Below are 25,917 nucleotides of genomic sequence, written 5' to 3'. Positions count from 1 at the left end.
GAGGTGATGCCTCACTGAGATGGGGTTGAGAGTATGAGGGAACAGCAGGGCTTGAAAGGGGTGCCTCTGGCCCTCTCTGAGAGGGTCTTCAGGGACAGAGGGGGCCAGAGTAAAGCTGAACAAGTGCTCAGAAAAGTATGTGAAACAAAGAGACCACACTGGCTCAGCTCACCAGAGCCAACCAAAATGGCCACACCAGTAAAAATATCAGGACACCTGCTACCAACAGGTGAGAGCTGTGCAGGGCAGTCTCCTGTCTCTCTTCAATCCTTTCCTCCTCATCCAACCCTCCTGGAGATTCTAAGCCAGAAGAGAGAGGGGAGGAGTGAGAAAGCAAAACATATCCCTTCCATACTACTGACAATGGCACAGTCAACTTTTACTTCTCACTGTATTATCTTATATAAAGCTTAAGCGTGTGCGGTTGTATCTATATACATACGTACACATGCATGTGTACACATATGTGTATATAGGTATATATACACATACGTGTGTGTACGCATACATGAGTACATAGTTAATGTGCTTGGCTGCTAACTACTGTGATGAACTATTCACTTACGGTTTATGAGGCAATGATGAGACAGCTCAAAAGAGGCAAATCTCTGAGACAAGACAGTTCAGTCCCAAAGACCATTAACAGAGGGTCAGTTCATCAAACACGTCTGTAGAATAGAAGGCAGCAGGCCTCTGCACAATCCCACACATTAGAGTCACGGCAGTTGGAGGTTTGAGTCCCCCCAGAGACATCTTGGAAGAAAGGCCTGGTGACCTACTTCTGAAAAATCAGCCATTGAAAACACTATGGAGCACAGCTCCACTCTGACACACATGGGGTTGCCCTGAATCAGAGTGAACTCCACGGCAACTAGTTTTGTTTTTTTTTTACCTATACATATTGAAATTGACTAGACAGGAACAAGAACAACATACATATATGTACGCGGTTGTTGTACATATACATAAATATAACTTACCATGAACATGGATTACTTTTATAAGTTAAAGAATAGACAGATGTGTTTATGTCAGAAAAGCAGGGAGAAATAGTCAAAACTCATTAATAGCTTTGTATTATTATATTTAAGCCACTTGACAATTATAAAAAAAAAAACCGTTGCCGTGGAGTCGATTCTGATTCATAGCAACCCTATACGACAGAACAGAACTGCCGCATAGGGTTTCCATGACCCATAAAAACCCATTGCCACAGAGTCGATTCTGACTCATAGCTACCCTATAGGACAGAGTAGAACTGCCCCATAGAGTTTCCAATGAGCACCTGGTGGATTTGAACTGCTGACCCTTTGGTTAGCAGCTGTAGCTCTTAACCACTACATCACCAGGGTTTCCAGTTTCCATGATAACTAGCCATAATTAAAATTGAAGCTTTTTTTTTTTTTTGGTACTGCAAAAACGATCAATTAATAACTTCATTATTACTACAAAAAAAAAACACATTTAAACTTAAAATTAATAAGGTAAAACATTCACTCTGGTAAGTATTCACCTAGGTTCTGTCTCCTTGAGCTATTTGGCTTGAGACAAAGCACAGTTTTGAGGCAAGTGACTGTGGGAAGTGAACACTTTTAGTTTTCCAATTTGCACTGGTGCTAGATTAAATGGAATACTGCTGCCGTTACTCTGATACTTGGGATTGTGCAGAGGCCTGCTCTGTTCCATTCTGCAGACGTGTTTGACGAGCTGACCCTCTGTTAATGGTCTTTGGGACTGAACTGTCATGTCTCAGAGATTTGTTTCTTTCAAGCTGTCTCATCATTGCCTCATAAACTGTAAGTGAATAGTTCATCACCAAAACCCACACTTGGAACATTCACCTGTCAACAGCAAAATTCTCCTTTAGACCTTTTCCTTCAGTTTTCTTTTGAGTGAGAAACTTGTGGAAAACCCAGGCCTCCAACTGGCCTTGAGCAGTCCTGCTTCCAACTCATAGTGACCCTATAGGACAGAGTAGAACTGTCACACAGGCTTTCCAAGGCTTTAATCTTTATAGAAGCAGATCAATTGTGTCACTAGGAGCCGGAATCACTGGACAGCAAAGGGTTCGGTTTTTTTTAGTCTCCTGGTGGGTGGCAATCAGCTGAAAATAACAAGTTGGTGGTTCTGAATGAATGGCTAGAAATGCTCTGAGATTATGTGTCACCTTTCAATGTGTGGGGGAGGTTATACCTGCAACCTCTGCTAGTGACCACAAGGAAGGTCAGCCTTGTGGAAGTGTGAAGAGGACAAAATGGCCCATTTGTGGGATCCCACCAGACCTTCCTCTCCTGGCAGCGTTTTCAGAATTTTCCCCCTATGAAAATGAATGCATTAGAAAAGATTACTGTACTGTTCTGTTGGCAGATATTTTAAAGATAATTTTTATAATGTTTTTAATACAAAGGAATGTGTATTTATTATAGAAAACATAGATAATTAAAAGAATGAAGATAACTATCACCCTCAATTTCAGTACTAAGTGATACTAGTAACTTGTTATAGTTCCTTCCAACCTTTTTCTATGCCTACATAACATGCATATATATTTCATTTTCAGACCAAGAATCAGTTGTCGTTAAGCTAATTCTGACTTTCAGTGATCCCATGCATGTCAGAGTGGAACTATTTCACAGGGTTTTCAGTGGCTGATTTTTTGGAAGTAGATCACCTGGCCGTTCTGGGGCACTTTATAGAAACAGAGCCATATTCTACACTGTGTAGTCTTTTCTTTCTCACTTCCTAGGCCCATGAGCGTCTATCCATACAGTGAGAAAACCTCTACAACCTTGCTACTCAGAATGACTGAAAGCACAGGCATCACTTGAGAGCTTGTTGGAAATGCAGAGCCAGAAGCCCCACCCAGACCTACTGAACCAGAATCCTCATTTTAACAAGACTTCCAAGTGATTCATGTGCTCATTGACGTTTGAGAAGTATTGATCTACAATATCATTTTTAGTTGTTGTTGTTGCTGTTAGGTGCCATCAAGTCAGTTCTGACTCAGAGTGACCCTGTGTACGACAGAGTGAAACACTGCCCAGTCCTGCGCCATCCTCACAATCATTGTTACGCTTGAGACTATTGTTGCAGCCGCTGTGTCAATCATTTTTAGCAGGGGACGTGTATGCCATTGTATGATTGCACCACAGGGTCTAGAGTTTAATCATTTCATTTTAACTAGTGTTAGAGTTTTTCCATCTAGATGTCCAGGAACCGCTTGCCAGAAATCCTTGTTAGATCCAATCTCATTAACCTTGGGTGGTGGTTGTATGTCATCGAGTCAATTCTGACTCATAAAAACCCTACAGGATGGAGCAGAACTGCCTCATAGGGTTTCCCAGGCTGTAGCCTTTATGGGAGCAGTTTGCCAAGTCTTAACCCTGATCTTTAGGTTAGCAGCCGATAGCTTAACCATTGTGCCACATGGGCTCCTTATTGGGCTTGCCTGGGTAGTACAGACAATACTTGCTGGGTGATGTTGTAGGAAAACCAAAGTCTGGGCCTCAGATTATACTGGAGAGGCGTCTCAGAGATAAATGCTCTCAGAATGATTTCAAAAAATGTTTACTATGTTATGGTAACAGATGCTTCCAAACAAAGGGAAGAGGAAGCTGGTGCCTTCTCTGACTGCTATTCAGCAGGGCTGAATACGTTCCATTAAATTTGCCTGCAAACTCTGCTGAGGAGGCCAGCAACAGCGATGAAAATTACAGAGTGACTACCAGGCACTTTAGTAGGTAATCAGCTGAAATTGAGCTGTTTTCCATATTCTTTGCTGATCATACAAATGGAACCTTTAAAGCAAGCAGCTCCAAGTTACCACACATCCTACATGCTGCAAGGGCCCATGTGGTCAGACAGATGCTTCCTCTGTGCATCAAGCCCTGCTTGGAGTAATCTGTCGCCGCATCCATCAGCACAAAATCCACCACACTGGCTGTGTTTTAACAAATGGCCAGGCTGAGCAAGAGGTTTTATGGGCCCAGGGCTGATAATCTGGATAGATTAGCTGTTGGAGAGTAAAAGTGGCACCAGGGAAATGGTAAGGCCTGTCTACAATCTGTATGATTTTCTTCACTCCAGCTCAGCTTTTTCCTTGAATAGCTCTCATTGGTGGGCGCAGGAGAAATGGGTCCTGGGTTAGAGTGGGGCTGCGGGGCTCCAGGTCTAAAGGGGCCTCAGGCTTAGACGTCCCAAGATTATCAACTAAACTCTGGGGATTACTGGTCCCAGAAAAGCTGACTGCTTCCTACAAGGTTTTCTTAGTTCTGTGGCGTTGGGCAAAAAAATCACATTGTCAGCCCTGTGGACTTCTCCAGTGTCCACACTCATCATCCAACTCCTCCCCACTCTCACTCCCACCTTACTCCACCCGCCAAACCAACACCAGCTCACCCAGTCCTAACTGCCTACTCTGCAGCCTTGGAGAATTGCATGTAGTTTCATGAACGTGTCATGCTCTTATCTTGCTTCATGACCTAGTGTGTGCTATTTTCTTTGCAGGGAACATTTCCTCACGTCCACTCCTTTAACTGAATAGCCCCTGCTTATCCTTCAGGCCTGAGAATGGATGTCAGCTTCTCCAGAAAGCCCTCAGCCAAGGTTAAAGAGCCCCTGTTGGTCCCGCATAGCACTACTCCTGTCAACCACCACCCCCATCACACCTAAATGGCCCATTTACTTGTCCGTCTCTCCCACTGCAATTGTGAGCTCCTTGAAGACAAGAAACTATGTCTTGTCCACCCCATTGTGCAGTCCCCCTCTTCCCAGTTCATTTCAAAGCTCCTGGCAGCACAGTGGTCAACAGCTACAGCTGCAAACCCAAAGGTCAGCAGTTCGAATCCACCAGCTGCACCTTGAAAACCCCATGGAGCAATTCTACTCTGTCCTATAGGGTCGCTGTGAGTCGGAATCGACTCAATGGCCATGGGTTTAAGTATTTATTACTACCTTTTAGACACTGTACTAAGGATACTATATATGCTTTTTATTCATATCATGATGTTACAGTGTTGGGGAAGACATGAGGAAATAGATATTAATTTTCTTCTTTCAACTTTTTTGAACTTTTCCAATTTACAAATATTCTTTATAGAAATTAAAGGGAAAATAGTTATTTAAAGGTACTCTTTGCCTATGAAGGCCTTATTCATAGAGAAGTATAAAATATATATAAGTCATGGCCATTCCCTGAAGACTGGCCTTTTGGAGAAGGCACTAAGCCAATAGGGACTCGGAATGTGTTGTGGTCTCATTGAACTCCCCTAGAGCTTCCATCTGGTGCTAAGTTCCACAGGCACCTATTGGCTCTGCCCGTGGGCACTTCTTAGTTGTTTCTCAGACCTGTAAGTGGAATGTACGCCTGCAGACACAGCGGCTGCTTCTGTGAGTGTCGTCGATCTCCCATTCTCTAGGCTGTGAAGAAATCAAAGCCTCATCCCTCTGCAAGCTCTACAACGACCAACGGAAGATAGCACAGCTCAGCCGGGCAGCGTCAAGGCCGCTGGAAATATTCCTGCACCTGTTCTCCTCTATTAAACCTAACCCATCCTATAAAACCATAATAAAAATTCTAATACATTAATATCCCCAATTTATGGTCACAGTTCTCAGAACTCTCATTTTGGCCCTTTGGTTAATGCATCATTGTTTGGACAATAAAAACTGTTTTTTTTTTCCCATAGTAGAGCTTTGCGTAAGCAAATTTATGTGCTTTCCATTCAAATATAAATAGCTCCACTTGCTTATGAACGAAATCAGCATTTATTGTGAACCAATAACTCACAAACATGAATTAAATTTACCTAGAGTTAAACAAGCTTTTTTCCTGACCTTCAACCCCATTGTCTCATCCCCTTTCTCATCCTCTATCTCAGAAAAATATTTAGAAATAAATTCTGGGATCATAAGAATTAAGGGTCAGCAAACCCTGGTGGTGTAGTGGTTAAGTGCTACGGCTGCTAACCAAAAGGTCAGCAGTTCGAATCCACTAGGCACTTCTTGGAAACTCTATGGGGCAGTTCTACTCTGCCCTATAGGGTTACCGTGAGTCGGAATCAACGGCAAAAGGTTTGGGTTTTTTTAATTTAATATAGTTGTATCTGTTATAACCTTAAGTAATCACAAATAAAGCTTCCTTAGACATTAAATCTGCAGTCTTTATTTCTCTGCCTGTATACTGGTTTCATATTACAATCAATATATATCCTTATGGAATGTTATAGGAAAGGCAACACAGCATCTGGTTCATTTGTTTTCTTTCATGAAAACCTCAGACTTCTAAATGAATTTCTTATTCCAGCTGTGACATTCTATGGCTAATCTTTACAGTTTGCAATGATAGTATCTGCCATTTATTAGATGATTACTATGGGCCAGGCACTGAGCAAAGAGTTCTTGTGCTTATCCTCACAGCAACTCCATCTGGTAGTTATTGTCCCCACTCTCAGGAAGCAGAACCCAAGGCATAGCTAGGTCTAGTACCATGTCCAAGGTCACAGCTACTAAATGGAGGCACCTGGGCTAGAATCCAGCCCTTCATCTTTCAGCAAAATGACTAAAGACAGTAAAACTACAAAAGCATCCGCAACATAGTTTGATTTTTTTTTTCTAAAGAACACAAAAGTAAGTTATTAGACTTTTTGAAGTTTCTGTTTGTCTAAAGCTCCATGGCTAAATCCCTGTCAGGTAGAGCTGAATGCTCAGGAAAAAGTTGCCATGGGCAGAGATCCAACATCCCACACACAAGGTGGAGTTTATGGGGAACTGGGAGTGGGAGAAGGCCTTGTTGTGAACCCTGAGGGAGGAAATTTTGAGAAACTCAAAGGTCAGGAATGTGGAGTGCAGGGTTCTAGACATAAAGATTACATAGAAGCCACACCACCATCTTCCATTCCCCCAAACACAAATCTCTTAAAGCCACAAAGTGCCAGCATGCTGTTAAATGTTCTGAAAAGTACAAGAAATTTGTCTCACATAAATTTTGTACTCGTGTCTTCATCAGTGATGCATTTGGTCTCCAAAAGAATGGAGAGTGTTGAGCTGTGACCAAACGATGAGGTGGTTATAGTAAAACAGTAATAAAACATGTGATTCCTCCAGTCAAATCGGACTAAAAATTAGCAATTAAGCCCAACTACATAAGAAGTAATACATTCAAATTACAATGTTGGCAAAGAATACTGAATGTACCATAGACTACCAAAAGAATGAACAAGTCACTCTCAGGAGAAATACAACCAGAATGCTCCTTAGAAATGAGGATGGCAAGACTTCAGCTTGCTTACTTTGGACACATCATCAGGAAGGACCAATTGCTACAAAAGGACATCATGTTTGGTAAAGTAGAGGGTCATCGAAAATGAACTAAACCCTTAACGAAATAGATTAACACAATAGCCACAATAATGGACCCAAACATACCAATGATCATGAAGATGGGACAGGACTGGGCAATGTTTTGTTCTATTATACATAGGTTGCCATGAGTCAAAGTCAACTTGACAGTAATTAACAACAACCAAGTTAATACCAAACAGGTTTCTAATGCACATCTCACTTGGTAACACAGGCCCTGTCTTGGTATCCAAGGCTTAAGGTAGGGGAAAGAGGACTGGGATGGTGCTATTTCTTCCTAGGTCCTTTCTTTTCCATGCTTCAAAGCAGAAGGAGACAGTTATATTCCCTTCTACTCAGGGTGTGGAAAGGGAATGTACCTGATAGGGTTCCATGTAACTCCTTAGCTACATTAATAGGGAGAAAAAGCTTCTCACCCAATGTTATCGTGAGTATCTAAATCTGAGAGGCAAGTGAGGTGAACATGAAGCCAAGGCACAAGTTTCCAAAAGCAGAGACTGGTAAGGAAGGGGAAGTCACCAAAGGAATGGGGAGCCAAAAATTGAAATCAGGTTATATGGAGTCAATAATCTAAACACCAAGATCAAAGAGCTTGGGAGTCAACAGGGAGAGTCTAGGTCATCCTGAGGAACAGGGGCTGCTCTTTGAGGTCCCTAGAACACAACAACTAGAGAGACAAAGCAAAGAGAAGAGGATACATGAGAAGGCCCAGGGAATCCATGCTGGGTGGGCTCAGGAACCATCATCATGATGAATGGCACTAACTGCACATTTACTGCATACCAACACTGTGCTGAGTGCTCTGCAAGCAACATGTTATTTAATCATCTCCAAATCTGTAAGAGGAAGCCAACCACAGAGCCCAAGCTTTGAACCGCTTGACTCTACTGCCGCCTAAAGAACCAAAGCCCTCCCTCAGTGTAGAACGACATGTTCTTCTTTAATGGTAGCTCTCAGACCCTGAACAAAAGAAATGACTAATCCTAGAACCTCCTTTAGTTGTTACAGCAAATCATTCTACAGATATTGTGCTCTACAGTGAAGCCAGTACCCGTTTTTTCCTGTAGAAGAATAATCAGTGCCAACTGCTAGCTAGAGAAATGCAAAATCTCAGTGTCCCCACTAAATCAGACTGGAAGTTAAGTTCAGGGGAATATCTTTCGTGTTTGACAAGAAGGCCAAATCAGGAAGAATGGGAAGGGTTGACTCAAGACCCAAGAAGAGTATTTGTTGAAAACAGCCTCAAAACACCTTATATTCCAGTTTGAGGAAACACTGCAGAAGAGGCATTCATGTTTATATATTCTTAGGCATCTGGTCGGCTCTAACAAAAAACCAAACCCAGTTGCCATCAAGTCAATTCTGACTCATAGGTCTGCTCTAGAGAGCAATTAATTGACAGAAATTTTTTCTTCATTTATCTACCTTTGTTTGTTGCCTTCTTTCATCTTTCAGCATTCACCCTTATTCTCCTTCCCATTTGCCCTTAAGATATCCTGCCACCCACAGATTTGCTCTCCAAAATTCCCAAGGGCACAAGAAAACATCCAAGATGCGAGCCTGCATTCTAAGCCAGTTGCCATCAAGTTGCTTCCAATTCACGGCGATGCGTGTCGGAGTAGAACTCTGCTCCACAGGGTTTTCAGTGATCAATTTTTCAGAAGTAGATCAGAACTTTTCTTCTGAGGTGCCTCTGAGTGAATTCAAACCTCCAACCTTTCAGTTAGCAGCTGAGCTGGTTCAATGTTTGCACCACCCAGGGACTCCAACCTGCATTCCAGTCCTTCTAAAATAAAACTCCTAAAAGCCACTGTCCTGTGTCAAGTTCCCTAGAAGCCTAGATCCTGAGATGAGGATTCTTGTGGATGTGGCTTATTAGGGGAGGGAGATAAGCAGGATGGGGCAGAGGAAGAAGCTAAGCAAGTGTGCTGTCACAGCAGGTGTCTAGCTGCAGCCTGATCCCATGGGGAGCCCTGGAGCACAAAACACACCATGAAGTCAGTTCCCTCTTGGGGCAAGGGGGCCAGTCATTTATCCCCCATGTCAGTTAATCTGGCTATGCACCAAGGGACGGGGGGTGGGGGAACAAACAACCTCCCAGGTAGACAGCCTATGTTTGGCTAGAACGCTTCTTCCGATAAAAGGACAGTGCTGGCTTGTCCGCTTTCCATTTTCATAGTTGTATCAGTCCTGTACTCTGTTCCCAAATAGAGTTTCCTTTGTATCATCCAATTTGGGCTGTTTAAAGGGAATGAAAATCATGCTTTGCTGCCTCAAGAATATAGCATTTCTCAGTAATCTGCCCAACTATTTTTTTAATCTCTATTTTAAAAATTATAGAGACAGCCACCAAATCTCTCTTGGCTTGAAGAATTGCACAAAACATAAAAGTCTCTTTGCAATTCCTTTTGCATTTTGTATTACATTTGGCCCCTCATAAGGCAGAATTTGTTCTGCCTCCTCTAACTCTGACATCAACGTAAACGAGGCCTATTTGTGCAGATGGCAGGCAAAATAACCGTGAAATCTGAAGCATTATTCGCAGTTAGGAATGGAGCCGGTTATCTTCTAGCCTGCAGATGGCACATGCTTCAAGCGCAGAAGATGAGGGACGTGGGAACATTTCAGTGTCGACAGGCTAGAAGGAAAGGGTAGTGAGTAGCTGAGGACAGAAGACAAGGGCAGTTTGGGGTCCTGCTTGTGAGAAAATTTCCCAAGAAATACAGATTAAGGGACTTATTTGGGTTTGGGGTCTAGGAAACAAAATTTAAGTATCAAGTTGGATAGTTTTGACTTTCGAACTAACTCAGCATGTAGCACCAAACAGAATAGAGAGGTTTAGAGCATGGGCTTTGAAATCTAATTGTTCCTGGTTCAAATCCTGGTCTTTCCACTCACAAGCAAATTACTCAGTCTCTGAAACTCATTCCTCATCTGGAAAATGGTGATAACAATACATACCTCACAGGGTTAATTCAAGAATAAAGTGAGAAAACATATGTATAGAGCTTAGCAAAATAATTAGGCCTCGGTAACTCTATTTGCTCTTTTGGTTACAAATAAAAGTAAATCACCCATGTGGGTTAAACATTAAAAGCAGAATTTTAATATTAGATTACCCACACAAAACAAAACCAGTTGCTCTCCATTCAATTCCAACTCATGGTGACCTTAAACCCAAAACCCATTGCCGTCAAGTCGATTCCGACTCATAGCGACCCTATAGGACAGAGTAGAACTGCCCCATATGGTTTCCAAGGAGCGCCTGGTGGATTCGAACTGCTGACCTTTTGGTTAGCAGCTGTAGCTCTTAACCACTATGCTACCAGGGTTTCATGGTGACCTTATGCATGTCAAAGTAGAACTGTGCTCCACAGAGTTTTCAATGACTAATTTTTCAAGAAGTGTACCACCAGGCCTTTCCGCCAAGACACTTCTAGGTGGACTCAAACCATCATCTTTTGGTTAGTAGCCAAGTGTTTAACTGTTTGCATCATCCAGGGATTCCTAGGTACACAGGAGGCTCAAAAAACCCAAAGCGAGAAATATAGTAGAACTTCAGGAAGGCACTAGAATCAGTGTGTTAGTTCAGGTCCTCTGAGAAACAGATGCCAAGAGAGGATTAGATATACCAGAGCTTAATTGGAAGAAAGTCTATAAGGTGAATAAGGGAAGGAAGTTGGAGAAGATAGGATGATGATGTAGGTCTGACACCCATGAAGGAGGGCAGGAAGGAAGCAGAGTTGGGCAGGAAGAGAGTTAGGTGACAATGCAGCTCTAAGAAAGCGTGGGCCAGGCCGATGAGGACTGCTTGAGCCAAAGTCACCAGTTTGAGTCCTGTGTCTTGCAGGAATGGGCCTGCACTTCAGTCCCGCGGGGTGTAGTCATCATCTGGAAGCAGCCCACAGGAGTGGGGCTTTGGAAGGAATGTGGTGGTAGATCCAGAAGAGTAGCTGCCGGAGCCATTAGGCAATTTTGCTCCCACAGCAGGCGATCTGGGTGGCACACTTTCATGGCCAACAAAACCCAAGAATCAAAAGCTGTTGGGAAGCCTGGGAGCCCTCCTTTTCCCTCTGTGTATCACTTCTGTTTTCTGTTCTTCTCACTCTCTCCAGATTGTCTGCTTCTGCTCCTCCATTCCACACAAAGAACAGGAAGCACTCACCCCTCAGTTCCTAGGCTTCCACTTAATGGGTACAGTCAGCTAAAAAGTAACCAACTCTTCCTCTGAGCCCCATTTCCCAATTCCTTGGGAAAAGAGGCTAATTGGCCATGCTTGGGTCATGCCCATACCTGGGTCCATCAGCTATACCCAGGGAGGTTAAGGTTACGGATATTACTATGGGGATGACCCAGAAAAGGTCCCTGGGTAGCACAAACAGTTTGCACTCATCTATAAGCCTAAAGGTTGGTGTTTGGAACCCACCCAGCAGCACTGCAGAAGAAAGGCCTGATGATCTGCTTCCATAAAGATTACAGCCAAGAAAACTCTATGGAGCAGTTCGACTCTGTAATGTGAGGACACATCATGAGTCAAAATTGACCGCAATTAATCATTACCACCACCAATTTCCAGAAAAGTGGGAGTAGGAGGTGGAGACTGACTAAACAGACAATCCAAAGGTAAAATATTCAACAAATGGTACCAGTATTACTCATGGTGTCACCTTAAAACACTTCTCAGCTTAGGTAACGTGACATTATGTAAATGCTAATCAGCTAAAGCTTCAACTTTGAGAGCAATCAACTGCCCTAATACAGGACCCCCACTCCAAAGGTGCCCAGCCAGCAATATATCAGAAATGCCATACTCCAGGAGAGGCTACCCAAACCCTTCAGCAATCCACACAGCAGTCAATACCTGAGGCTTTGTTAATTAGCAAAGGGAATGTCAGAGACTGGCTTTTATTATGAAAATAGTGACTTGTTAATTAACATGATAAATGTTAGAAGTGGGCTTTCACTGGTCAAAATTAGAAGTATTTACATGGATTGGCTGAAATGCTTTAAAGACACATCTCTTCAGTGTTTGAACAGGGTATAAGAGTTTAGCGAGGCTGTCATGCTCAGCCCTAAATGATCCTGTGTCCAGACCTTGATTAGGAGGATTTGGGTTTTTGAGAGACACAGGAGTTCACTGACCTTACAGAACAGGTTGTGAACTGTTTGGCACCTGCTTGATAACAAATGTTTGTTTAATAAATTACTGTGTTGCTGTTGTTGTTAGGTGCCATTGAGTCAGCTCCGACTCACAGCGACCCTATGGACAACAGAACAAAACACTGCCTGGTCCTGCGCCATCCTCACAATTGTTGCTATGCTTGAGCCCACTGTTGCAGCCACTGTGTCACTCCATCTCATTGAGGGTCTCCCTCTTTTTCACTGACCCTCTGTTGTACTAGGCACGATGTCCTTCTCCAGGGACTGATCCCTCCTGATGATGTGTCCAAAGTATGTGAGACATAGTCTTGCCATCCTTGCTTCTAATGAGCATTCTGGCTGCACTTCTTCCAAGACAGATTTGTTCATTCTTCTGGCAGTCCATGGTATATTCAATATTCTTCACTAACACCACAATTCGAAGGTGTCAGTTTTTCTTCAGTCTTCCTTATTCATTGTCCAGCTTTCGCATGCATATGAGGCAACTGAAAACACCATGGCTTGGGTCAGGCGCACCTTAGTCCTCAAGGTGACATCTTTGCTTTTCAAAAATTTGCATTTGCCCAATGCATTGCACCTTTTGCTTTCCTGACTGCTGCTTCCGTGGGTGTTGATTGTGGACCCAAGTGAAATGAAATCCTTGACAACTTCAATCTCTGCTCCATTTATCATGATGTTGTTTATGGGTCCAGTTGTGTATGGCAGAATTTGAGTCTTACCTCCATGTGACACAGCAGTCAGTTTTGTGAGAAAGTCACTAGCCCTCACCCACCTCACACTTGCTTGGTATCTACAATTATCACCCTAGAAAGAACCTTAGGGTTGAATTGAACATGCCTAGATTCGTCTAGATTCGGTTACAATGGTAATGAGAAAGCCATTCAAATCGCTGCCTCCTCAACAAGCCTCCCAAACCTCCACGTCCCACCTGAAATTGAGCCTGAGTATTCTGAACTTAAACATGCCAGCTGTAGCTCCCTTACAGCACTTGTCACTCTACCTTGATGAAATGAGATTTTTTGTTTTTTAAATATATGACTTCCCTCCCAAATTGTACTACATGTACCTTTGTACCTTGGCATCGTCTCACCCTACCGAGGCCCCATGGCCTGCCCATGATACAATACAGATACAATCTCACCAAAGATTGTTGAATAAATGAATGAAAGGCAGAAAGAATGTGCAACATCATTCCGCCTTCCTATGCAGTTCTAAGGAATCCCTCTGTGGTACAAATGCTCAAGGGCTGGACTACTAGCTGAAAAGGCTAAAAGGTTCGCGGTTCGAACCTACCAAGAGGTGCCCTGGAAAACAGGCCTGGCAATCTGCTTCTTCTGAAAGGTCACAGCCTTGAAAACCCTATAGAGCAGTTCTGCTCTGTACACATCAGGTCACCCTGAGTCAGAATCAACTCTGGCAACTAACAACAGCATGCATGTCTAAGGAGCCTATCTGTCTCTAGAGTAGACAGACTCTCCCTGTTTGTTTATCCTTCTCTGGGTTAGGTTTGACTTTGTTTCCCCCTCTGTCCCCTTCCAGAGGCCCTCCTCTGACCTGGTGGAGGCATCACACCCCCTCCAAATTACATTACGACCAACAGAGCTAGTGCCTCACACAGAACAGCCTGTGACCTTTCAAAGCCTGGCAGGTGAGAGTGTTATCATAATAGTGAGTCTCCAGAGTCCTGCAAATTTCCTCCCAAAAGTTGTGACATTGTACTATGGCAGTGGCAGCAAGAGGAAAAACGGGTAGAAAAGCTGGAATGGAGAAAGCCGTACAGTTGTCGTCCTGGCCTTATAATTACGGAGATGGCATAACCTCCCTTTCTCTGCACGTTCAGCATAGGACTTCGCTTCACTTAACACAGAGTACTTTTTAAAAGCCCACTAAGTTTTCCAAAGGGTCGGCAGTTCGGATCCGCCAGGCGCTCCTTGGAAACTCTATGGGGCAGTTCTACTCTGTCCTCTAGGGTCGCTATGAGTCGGAATCGAATTGACAGCACTATGGTAGGGGGAGGGAAGTTTTCCGTTGTTCATTTGCCAGTTTGCAGCTTTTCAAGGTCCTTGATTCTCTTATTCCAGAGATTACATGTTTTTGTTTTTTGTTTCGATGCATATTAACATCACTACCGAGAGTCTAAAAGCCAAGGTTAAGGAATGACAAGAGAAACATTTCTTAGGGCAATTCAGCTATTTAAAAAGATAAACCAATAAAAAAAAAAAAAAAAACAGTTGTCTCAAGTCAATTCTGACTCACAGGAACCCCATGTGTATCAGAATAGAACTGCACTCCATAGGGTTTTCGATGGCTGATTTTTCAGAAGCAGGTCGCTAGGACATCTTCCGAAGTGCCTCTCTGAGTAGACTTGAGCTTCCAACCATTTGGTTACCACCTGATCATACCACCATGTGGTTACCACATGGTCAGTATAAGGAATGGTTATATAAAGATCACTTTCACATCTTCAGAAGAACCCTCTTTGAAGACTGTGAATAAAGTGACTACAGTAAAAAAAAAAAAGAGGCATATACAAACTATGAAAAAGGGGTATAATTTCAGTTTTAGATGAAGAAAAAATATAGGTAGGCATGTTGTAAAGAAAATGGATTAAACATTTTTATTTTAGAATGAGATCAAAAGCTTTTAGGAACATTGAGTTAAATTGGAATTGTAAATATGAATTCAAGACTAAAGAATTATATTTCTCAGCTCTGTCATGCAGCCAGTCACCAGTATGGATGTTAAGCAATCTGATTTTGCACCCTTGTTCTCTGACATTCAGTCTCTAATATTATTCTTCATTAAAACGACATTAAAGAAATAGGAACACCCATCTATGCAAAATGGTACAGCTGCTGTGGAAAACAGTTGGATAGTCCCTCAAAAAATTAAACATAGAACTACCACATGATCCAGTAATTCTACTCCTAGGTGTATAATCAGAAGAACTGAAAGCAAGGACTCAAACAGATACTTGTACACCAGTGTTCACTGCAGCACTATTCACAATAGTCAAAAGGTAAAAACAACCTAAATGTCCATCAACAGGTGAATGGATAAACAAAATGTGGTAATACAATACAGTGGGATACTATTCAGCCAAAGAGAAATGAAGTCCTGATACATGCTATGACATGGATGAATCATGAAAACATTAATCTCAAGGAAATAAGTGAGTCACAAAAGGACAAATACTGTATAACCCTACTTACATTAAATAGGTAAATATATAAAGACCAAAGTTTATTAACTGTTACCAGGAGTGTGAGGGAGGAGGAAAGGGAGAGTCTTTGCTTAGGGAGCATCAAGTTTTTGTTAATGGTGGTGGAATAATTTGGAATCAGGTAGTGACGATGGTTGCACAACATGATAAACATAATTAATGTCACTGAATTGTACATGTAAAAAATGTTGAATTGGCAAATGTTTTGTTACATACATATTTACTACCATAAAACAAACAAACAAAAAGATACTGAGTTCCCTGAAAGTAACTGATTCTGTATCTTAAGAGAAGGAAAATTCAAGATGGGTGTAGAACTTCTTGTCACTATCAGAAATCAAGGATGATGCTTCAAAAAAATGTTGGGAGCAATGATGAGATGGCAAAGAATATGGCTGTTGCCTGCCAAGTTGTGTCAATTTGTATATCAAAACCAATAATAGTTATAGCTGTGTGTTGAGTTTGAAAAGTCATAAGTTCATATATTACTCAGAAAGAAAATAGGAAAAAAGCAGTTGTAATAAAAAATATGTGAATATAGGTTTAGAATATATATATTTAAAATTAATTTTAGTAAGTAGGAGACTTGACATGTGGTATGCTGCTTATTTTGTTATTTAGTTTATGACAAAATAAACTTTATACGTTTGAGAGATAGTCTTCTCTCTGTGTGAGTAGGGAAGGGTGGTTACAGGGCACTATGAGTAAGGCAAGTAGTTCTGGAAAAAGGACCTGTGCTAAGAGCAGGAAGATCTGATGAGTCTAGAAGTCACATGCAATCTTCAGAGAGAGTCCAAGGGTGTGTGCAAGATGCTGGGTGGGTGACAGATTCCAGGAGGAGACTGAATGCATGGACCCACTCTTGACATTTCTAAAGATGGAGTCGAAGCCTCATTCATGACCCTGCTCATCTCGGTGAGATGCTAGTAAACATAATGATCAACAGCAGACTTTGATCAAATTGGATGAACATGAGTACCAAGAAGGGAGGCACCAGACTGTAGAAAAAGACATGAGCTTAGAAGATCCCTTTTATGCAGTTCAGGTTTGAACCAGCTTCGGGCTGTGCAACTGGGCCCCCTTTCTAATCCAGGACCTATAACGTAGGCTGGTCTGAGAGTACCTTCATTCCATTGTGATCTATTAAGATTCTGATAATTCTGAAAAAATACAGAAATAAACATAAAAACCAAAACTAAACTCATTGCCGTTGAGTCAATTCAGACTCATAGAGACCCTATAGGACAGAGCAGAACTGCCCCATAGAGTTTCCAAGGAGCGCCTGATGGATTTGAACTGCCAACCTTTTGGTTAGCAGCTGTAGCACTTAACCATTATTTAACCAGAGTTTCCAAAATAAACATAGAAGTAATGAAATAAAACAAACCATGATGTTGATATTTTGAAATAGGGGTAAAGCAAGGTGTAGTGATAATTTTTGTAATTATTGTAATAATTGGAAAGCATTTATAGTGTTTAAAAGATTCGCTATCTTAGTATTAGGAAACAATCCTCCGTGGGTCTCTCACATTTCTGCATGTCTCCTGAGCAAAGCCATTGATAGCTTTTTTGCTTTGGAATATCTTTTCAAGGATGTTTGTTTAGTAAGCAGCTTTGGAGATACAGTATCTTACTCTGGAGAAGATTTGTTTCCTGTTCAGGGAAATAAAGATAATGTCTCCCTCCGGGGCACAGGTGGGATAGGTTTTCTTGCAGCCCACTTATATAAGGTTGGGTTTTCCTCTTGTCAGGGGTCCTCAACTGTGACACAGGCCCACTGTGTGCACAACAACTACCTTCCCCCTCCCCCCCCCCCCCCCCCCACTGCTCTGCATTGCTCCCACAGGACTTTAGGAGCAAGGGGAACTGATAAGAACATAAAGCTCATGCTGTCTGCTGTGCTATGACCAATAAAGTCCTTTGTCTCTGACCCAGGAGTCTTGTGTCTTCTTCTAGCATCTGTGAAACTGTAGCAGGCTAACTTGTTAGATTTCAAATAGGGTAAAATCTCAGGCCCTCCACAGTTCTTTACATTCAGATTTGTGATTTTATTGAAATGATTAAAAGATTTAAAAAATCAAATATGTAAATGGTGCTTAAATATTTAAGATAATTTATAAAAAATTAGATTCCTATCTATTAATTATGCAAGGACATAAATATTTAGAGAAGAAATTTACTTAATAGACATTAAACTGATACTTAAACTAAATGCATGTAGTAGTGAGTGTCCTATAGACAAAGTCTCCCAGACATTAAACCCAGTAAGAAAGATGTTGACGATATTATGTCGTTTTGTGCCCTTTGCATAAGGAACCATGAGGTTAAGTATCTTTGAAGATTTTATATGAGGAAATGTTCTCCCCTCCTGAGAAACATTTTTGTAAAGACTTATTCATGTATTCGTGTATACAAAAACAAAAACAACTGTTGCTGTCGAGTTGATTCTGACTTATAGTGGCCCTATAGGACAGAGTAGAACTGCCCCATAGGATTTCCAAAGAGTAACTGGTGGGATTCAAACTGCCAATCTTTGTCTCCTGACTACCTATGTTAGTGGCTCTTAACCGCTGCGCCACCAGGGCTCATTTCTTTTATTAGGAAATGACTATTTTGTAAGCCATCTTTTTCTCTTTATGCCTTTGCTGCCAGCCGCCATAGGTAATGTCCAACAGTTTTGTTTTGTTTTTTACCAATAGCTTAGGTATTTAGCATATTAGTTTATCTTCTTTTCTGCATAGTAGTCTTTTTGTATATATGCTGTTTATTATAAACTCCTTGGCATGTTTTGGAAGAGGATGAGACACCAGTAAAATAAATACATACATTGTGTTCAGGTGTTTGTCCTCTAGAGGAAAAAACTAAGAACATTTTCTACTGGATTTGTGTTTGTTTCTAATATGTTTCACTTCTGTAGTGATTTGTTATATTTGTTACACTTGTTTTCTCTGAGTTCTCTTATCTGTAGCATGATTCCTTCTAAATGGTGGGAGAAACATTTTTGATTATATTTCCAAGTAGATCATTTGATATAGGCATTAGTCATAAGGACTTCAAAAATACCCTCACTACTTTTGATTTAATAGTGTAAATTACTGCGGGTAGTATTAAGAGCATTTTAGGGGGCATGTCAGACATCAGGCAAGGTTTTGATAGGTTGAGTCAAGCAGTTAGGCCATAATAAAGCTTACTTGTCCTAATGGCCATGTAAACACCACCTGGATTAAATGATGTAATACCTTTCTGTTATAAATGGCACAGTCACCTTTCTGTATGTTGATTTTTTTTAATGGAGACGCCTTGTAGTATCAGATGGTTAATATAGTTCTAATATAGTTCTGATTGCTGAAGTGCTCGATGAGTCAAGAAGAAGCTCCAGTCTGTCAGACTCCAGGAAGTGAGTTAAATAATAGAGATGAATACATAGTGGCAGCTGCCTAACCCACTGATGACTCATTGGCTATATTGTGATTTTCTAATTTTGGTGTTGATCATTGGTAAAATAAGCTTACAGCTTGTGACAAACCAACCAGTGGCTGTTCAGATGCCTTAAGGGTTTGGGTGAGTATTGCAGTATAGCAGAATATTGCAATTACTTCCTCATTTAGTGACCAGAGTTCTCACTGGATGGCTGTCTGGCTGTCTGTCTCTGTCTCTCTTTCTTGCTCCCTCTCTTCTTTCCCTTTTTACCTTTTTCCTGTTCTGATAAGGTTCCTTCTATGCTATGCATAGTGAGACAAGTGAAAGTTTTGGTATATCTTTCAAGCTAGAGGTTGGAGTTCCTGGTGGCAAATTGGGAAAGATAGAGATGGACAAAGAGGTTTTTTACAGATTTTGTTGCATGATAAGCCATGTGACTAATAGTAACCCCATGTGACAGAGTAGCACTACCCCATAGGGTTTTCTAGGCTGTAACCTTTATGGGAGCAGATCACCAAGTCTTTCTCCCACATAGTCACGGGGTAGGTTCCAACCACCAACCTTTTGGTTAGCAGCCAATTGCTTAACCATTCAACCACCAGGGCTCAGGGAGAAAGGGAAGGACAGGGAGAGACCTGTACAATATCTGCCTCTTTTAGATGGTGAGGAGAGGATTAATTTAAATAACTAATAATTTAATTCTTTTCTCTTGAATATTCATTTATTCTTTTGTACATCCTAAAAGACCTTTAGCTTCCCACCTTACCTATAAGATCAATCCTTTATAACCATCTTTCTCTACTCAAAATAGAGTTATCTGTTTTTCACAAAAAAGTCCAGTGAAAAATGTAAAATCATTCAATTATTTTTTCCTCCCTTGCTGTCTCCCATCCCACCCCTTCTTCTCTGCTCTCCCTGTCTCTCAGTAGATGTGTCTTTCTGTTTCTCACGCAGCCTGTCTTTCTCTCTCCCTCCCTCTCCCTTTATTTCATCTTTTAAGTGATGGAAATCACACGCTTTCCTTCTCTTGACAGTTATGATTAAAGGAGTGTGCACCTGCTCAGGTAGAATAAATGGGGAAATGCTGAAGCAAGTAATATGCTAACTAATATATTCACCTTTCTTGCCTTCAAAAACAAGCCTGCCAGTCAGAAAGCCACCCCTCGAGAACACTGAAAACCTTTTATATTCAAGCTCTCTCACATCAAAAAAGGTCCTTGAGTCTCGGCTTTGTGAGCTTTGCTGTGGCACAGGTGCCGTTTCCTCTGAGATGAATGGATGCTTACCTCACAGGAAAAGGGAGAAATTGTCTCTTCTCTCTGTAAGAAAGAAATAAGAAGGAAAAAACACAGGAAAGGGCTAAGACAAGGAAGTTTTCATAATAAATGGCTTAGAAAATTCCCCTTTCCCCCAAGAGCCTATCAACTCCAGGGGTTCTAGGCTGAAGTTAAGCATACTTTATAAATAGAATACTGAGTGCGCTTTAAGTTTGCATTCTCATTTCGAAGCCCTTTCCAATTCCTGTTTTCCCAAACGAGGTCACATTCACAGGTTCAGGATTTAGGATGTCAACATACCTTTTTGGGGGGTCACAATTTGACCCATACCAAGCCCCCAAGCTCATCATGTGTAGAAAATACATACAAATGAGCTGAAACACTTTTTTCTGCCAACAAGCGTTTCTCCATTTCTTCCATGCAGGCTCAGTTTCTGCCTCATAGGGCCCCCTCTGGGGTCCCTATGGTTTAAACACATCCTGCCACCTTCTCCTCCCTGAGTCAGGTGATTCTACCGAGGAGGTGTCCTCCTGTAGGCCCAGTCTCTAACCCAGGCCAAGCTACGCTTCACTGCATCATCTTCCCCTCACCCAACCCCTGCATTCAGCTTCTCACTGTGAAGGCCATGCCTGCCTCCAGATCTTGAAATTCGCTTACCAATTCCCCAAGTATTTCCTACTCCTTTCCTGGTCTTCCCTCTCACATCAGTGCACACGTGCTGTGTCTCTCCTGTAATTGTCCCAATCATCAAAGGGCACGTCCGCCATTGCTCTTATTAACTCTCCAACTGCCATGTGGAGAGGGTGGCCCTGCAGAGTGGCCTGAATCCCGGGGTCCTCAGGCCACCGTGCCCTCAGCTGTCTACCACCTCCCCTCTCTTCTTTTGTTGGATCACCGTGGCCCACCGCCCTCTCTGATCTAGTAATAACTGCAATTCCCTACTCACCCCTGGTCACAGCTTTACCTGCAGTTAGGTCTGAGGGTAGCTTCTTTTCCTTTCAAATCTATCTTCCTGGCTATGACTTTTCTCCTAAGGAAATCTGTACTCCCTGAAATTCAATCAGTATGACTTTTTTTTTCTTTTTCTTTTTTTTACTTTCCCACAGCCAGTGTTCTGACTGAAAGACTGAAACTTGTTTCTTAAACTGATTCGATTTATCTTCAGTCACCCAGTGAACTGAATTTGTAGACAGTGTGTTGCTGGTAAAATCTTTTAAATTCCCTTCTAAGACTTGGGGTTTGTAATAAATTCCTTGGGCTTTTTTTCTCATTTTCATTCTAAGAAGAAGACGACTTACTCCCTCTGTGATAAACCTCTCCACCCTTCTTTATTTGCTCATTGATAAACCTGCCACTTTCTTGTGGTTCACATCCACAATTCAGACCCCTGGAGCCCATCCTCATGGTTGTGGTTTTATGTGGATGCTTTTGGAGCAGGTGGAGTTAACTCTGGTATCTAAGAAGTTAATCCCCCCACAGTTTCCACGTAGATCCCAAAGGTCTAAAATAAAGGAACAGAATTTGAAGCAGCTCATCTAGTGCTTCATCCTGCTGCCCAGCACTTAAAGCCCAAATTCGCACCTCAGTGCCCTGTGGCTCATGCAGAACTTAGCTGCTCTTTGCAGTTTGCACTCCTTGTCAGCAGTTCCACTAAGTCACATTTATAGGAAAGAAAATAGTCCCTAGTTGCAAGAATTATTCTACCTTCCTATAGCTAAAAACCTGGCTATTAAAGCTTTGCATGTTTGGGGGTGAGCCTTCCCTCGGATGAAAATCCTCCCTCCCCAGGGATGTAGCACCTGCTTTGCTGGGCCTGCAGTGGCTGGAGCAAGACCAGCTGCTTTCCCAACATGGGCCAAAGGCCACGTGCACTCCAGTCAGCCACTGCAGCTCACGTGGTGCTTGGAACCTCAAAGGCTGATCCTGATGTTGCTTACAAGGTTCCTCCATACACTGGTGCTTAGAGAGGCCTCCCCCTCTAAGCTTTGGCCAGTTGAGATCAAACATGAACAGCCCAATATGGGCAAATGGCAGTGTCAGCTTTAGGCCTAATGGACAGGCTACTTCATGTTAATAACTGATGGGCCCCTTGCCACTTCACATGGTATTTGTTGTTGTTTTTAGCTGCCTTTGAGTCAGCCCTTGACTCACAGTGACCCTATCCACAACGGAAAGAAATGCTGCTGATCTGCGACCATTCCCATGATCAGTTGCAGATGGAATTATTGTGATCCACAGGGTTTTCACTGGCTGATTTTTGGACGTAGATCACCAGGCCTTTCTTCCTAGTCTCTCTTAGTTTAGAAGCTCCTCTGAAACCTGTTCAGCATCATAGCAACATGCGAGCCTCCATTGACAGATGGGTGGTGGCTGCTCTTGCAAACCCAGGTCTCCCATGTGGAAAGCAAGAATGCTACCACTGAACCACCAGTGCACAGACACAGCCTTTCTTGCATTGCGGCTAACCAGTGAGAAGCAGAAAAACAGACCCTGGCATCTGGAGGCCAGGCCTTGGGACTCTCCAGTGGAACATAAACAGTTTCACAGAATATCAAGATCAGACAAGGCCACCCTGTGATCGTGATGGCTCAAAACAAAAACAAGACCACTCCATAATCAAGTGCAAACATAGACAAAGCATGACCATTTTCCAAATTACAAAATATCAAACACACCCTCTCCTGGATAGTATGAGTGGCTGCTGTCCTTTACCAATCCCAGCTTTAGCCTTGGTCTGATCTTTCCTCCTTCTGGATAAGATTTATTAAGACAGGCAGATCATAGCATCTCTCCATCCTCCCCTGCCCCCTCACAGCAGCTGATTCAGAGAAAAACCCTGTTTCCTTAAACCTTCCTTGAAATCACCCCCAAAAAGCCCAAATCCTGTAGTAAGTCCTAATCTCCTCTTATTGAGCTGCCCTACAGTTCCCCATGGTGTGGGTCTTCCTCATTGCAACAAGCAATAAACCCAGCTTGTTCAAGTAAGGTGTGTCCCTGGTGGTCCTTGGAGGGAGGCACTGACACCAGGGATAGAGACACTTTATTTGTTAGCTTTTAAGTTCAAAAGAAGCACCGTTCTCTGGTGTAGGGAAGTATGGATTTACCCACCATTGTGGACAGACAGATCAGAAGATTTGGTCTAGAGGAAGAGGGCTGAAGACAGGGGAGAGGAGGAAAATATTTGGCAGAGAAAAGGAATTAGGTGCAGCGCTCTGACCCTCCTCCCCCAATTATCTCAACTTTCCAGAGCTGGAAAGGAAGCAAGGGCCTGGGCTCAAGAGAAACTTAACTTCAGGATCTGGGGAATAAGAGAGTAAATGACCACAGGTGCCTTGCTTGTCCCAGGGGTCCTCCAAGACTGGCAGCTCCATTAGTGCCACAGGGCGTGGCTGATAGCGTAGCGAAGTGGAGGTGTGGTGCATGCAGATGTGGGAGGAGCCATTTCACAAAGATGGATCCAAAAATTTTCTCTGTCTCCTAGTGGGGCAATGTATCCACCTAAGAAAGCTATGTTTCCCAGTCTTGCTTATGGATAGCTTTGGGTAATGAGGTGTAAGAGGATGGGATTTCTGAGTCAGCTCTTTTGCTGTATGTTCTTTCTCATTCTTCCGTCTGGAATATGAATGTGATGACTGATGGAAGATAGAAGGAATCTGTGCTCCTGATGACTTCTTGGAGTCACATACTAGTTGGACTCCCTACGTCAAGATATCTTTTTTTTTTTTAAATAATTTTTATTCTGCTTTAAGTGAAAGTTTACAGATCAAGTCAGTCTGTCACATATAAGCTTATATACACCTCACTCCATACTCCCACCTACTCTCCCCCTAATGAGTCAGCCCGCTCCCTCCTTCCAGTCTCTCCCTTCATGATGGTTTTGCCACTTTCTAAACCTCTCCACCCTCCCATCTCCCCCCCCAGACAGGAGATGCCAACACAGTCTCAAGTGTCCACCTGATACAAGTAGCTCTCTCTTCCTCAGCATCTCTCTCCAACCCATTGTCCAGTCCCTTCCATGTCTGATGAGTTATCTTTGGGAATGGTTCCTGTACTGGGCCAACAGAAGGGGACCATGACCACCGGGATTCTTCTAGTCTCAGTCAGACCATTAAGTCTGGTCTTTTTATGAGAATTTGGAATCTGCATCCCACTGATCTCCTGCTCCCTCAGGGGTTCTCTGTTGTGCTCCCTGTCAGGGCAGTCATCGATTGTGGCCGGGCACCATCTAGTTCTTCTGGTCTAGGATGATGTAAGTCTCTGGTTCACGTGGCCCTTTCTGTCTCTTCGGCTCATAGTTATCGTGTGACCTTGGTGTTCTTCATTCTCCTTTGATCCAGGTGGGTTAAGACCAATTGATGCATCTTAGATGGCCGCTTGTTAGCATTTAAGACCCCAGAAGCCACACTTCAAAGTGGGATGCAGAATGGTTTCATAAGAGAATTATTTTGCCAGTTAGAAGTCCCCTTAAGCCATAGTCCCCAAACCCCCGCCCTTGCTCCTCTGACCTTCGAAGCACTCAGTTTATCCCGGAAACTTCTTTGCTTTTCGTCCAGTCCAGTTGAACTGACCTTCCGTATATTGAGTATTGTCCTTCCCTTCACCTAAAGTAGTTCTTATCTACTAACTAATCAGTAAATAACCCTGATTAATCCAGTTGTGAGGATTTTTTTCTTTATGTTGAGTTGCCATCCATACTGAAGGCTGTGGTCTTTGATCTTCATTAGTAAGTGCTTCAAGCCCTCTTCACTTTCAGCAAGCAAGGTTGTGTCATCTGCATAACGCAGGTTGTTAATGAGTCTTCCTCCAATCTTGATGCCCCATTCTTCTTCATATAGTCCAGCTTCTCGTATTATTTGTTCACCATACAGATTAAATAGGTATGGTGAAAGAATACACCCTGACGCACACCTTTCCTGACTTTAAACCAATCAGTATCCCCTTGTTCTGTCCGAACAACTGCCTCTTGATCTATGTAAAGGTTCCTCATGAGCACAATGAAGTGTTCTGGAATTCCCATTCTTCACAATGTTACCCATAGTTTGTTATGATTCACACAGTCGAATGCCTTTGCATAGTCAATAAAACACAGGTAAACATCCTTCTGGTATTCTCTGCTTTCAGCCACAATCCATCTGACATCAGCAATGATATCCCTGGTTCCACGTCCTCTTCTGAAACCAGCCTGAATTTCTGGCAGTTCCCTGTTGATATACTGCTGCAGCTGTTTTTGAATGATCTTCAGCAAAATTTTGCTTGTGTGTGATATTAATGATACTGTTCTATAATTTCCATATTCGGTTGGATCACCTTTCTTGGGAATAGGCATAAACGTGGACCTCTTCCAGTCAGTTGGCCAGGAAGCTGTCTTCCATATTTCTTTGCATAGACAAGTGAGCACCTCCAGTGCTGCATCTGTTTGTTGAAACATCTCAGTTGATATTCCATCAATTCCTGGAGCCTTGTTTTTCGCCAATGCCT

This window comes from Loxodonta africana, chromosome 8, assembly GCF_030014295.1.
Source record: "Loxodonta africana isolate mLoxAfr1 chromosome 8, mLoxAfr1.hap2, whole genome shotgun sequence".
Lineage (NCBI taxonomy): Eukaryota > Metazoa > Chordata > Mammalia > Proboscidea > Elephantidae > Loxodonta > Loxodonta africana.
Note: the sequence above shows the minus strand (reverse complement) of the source record.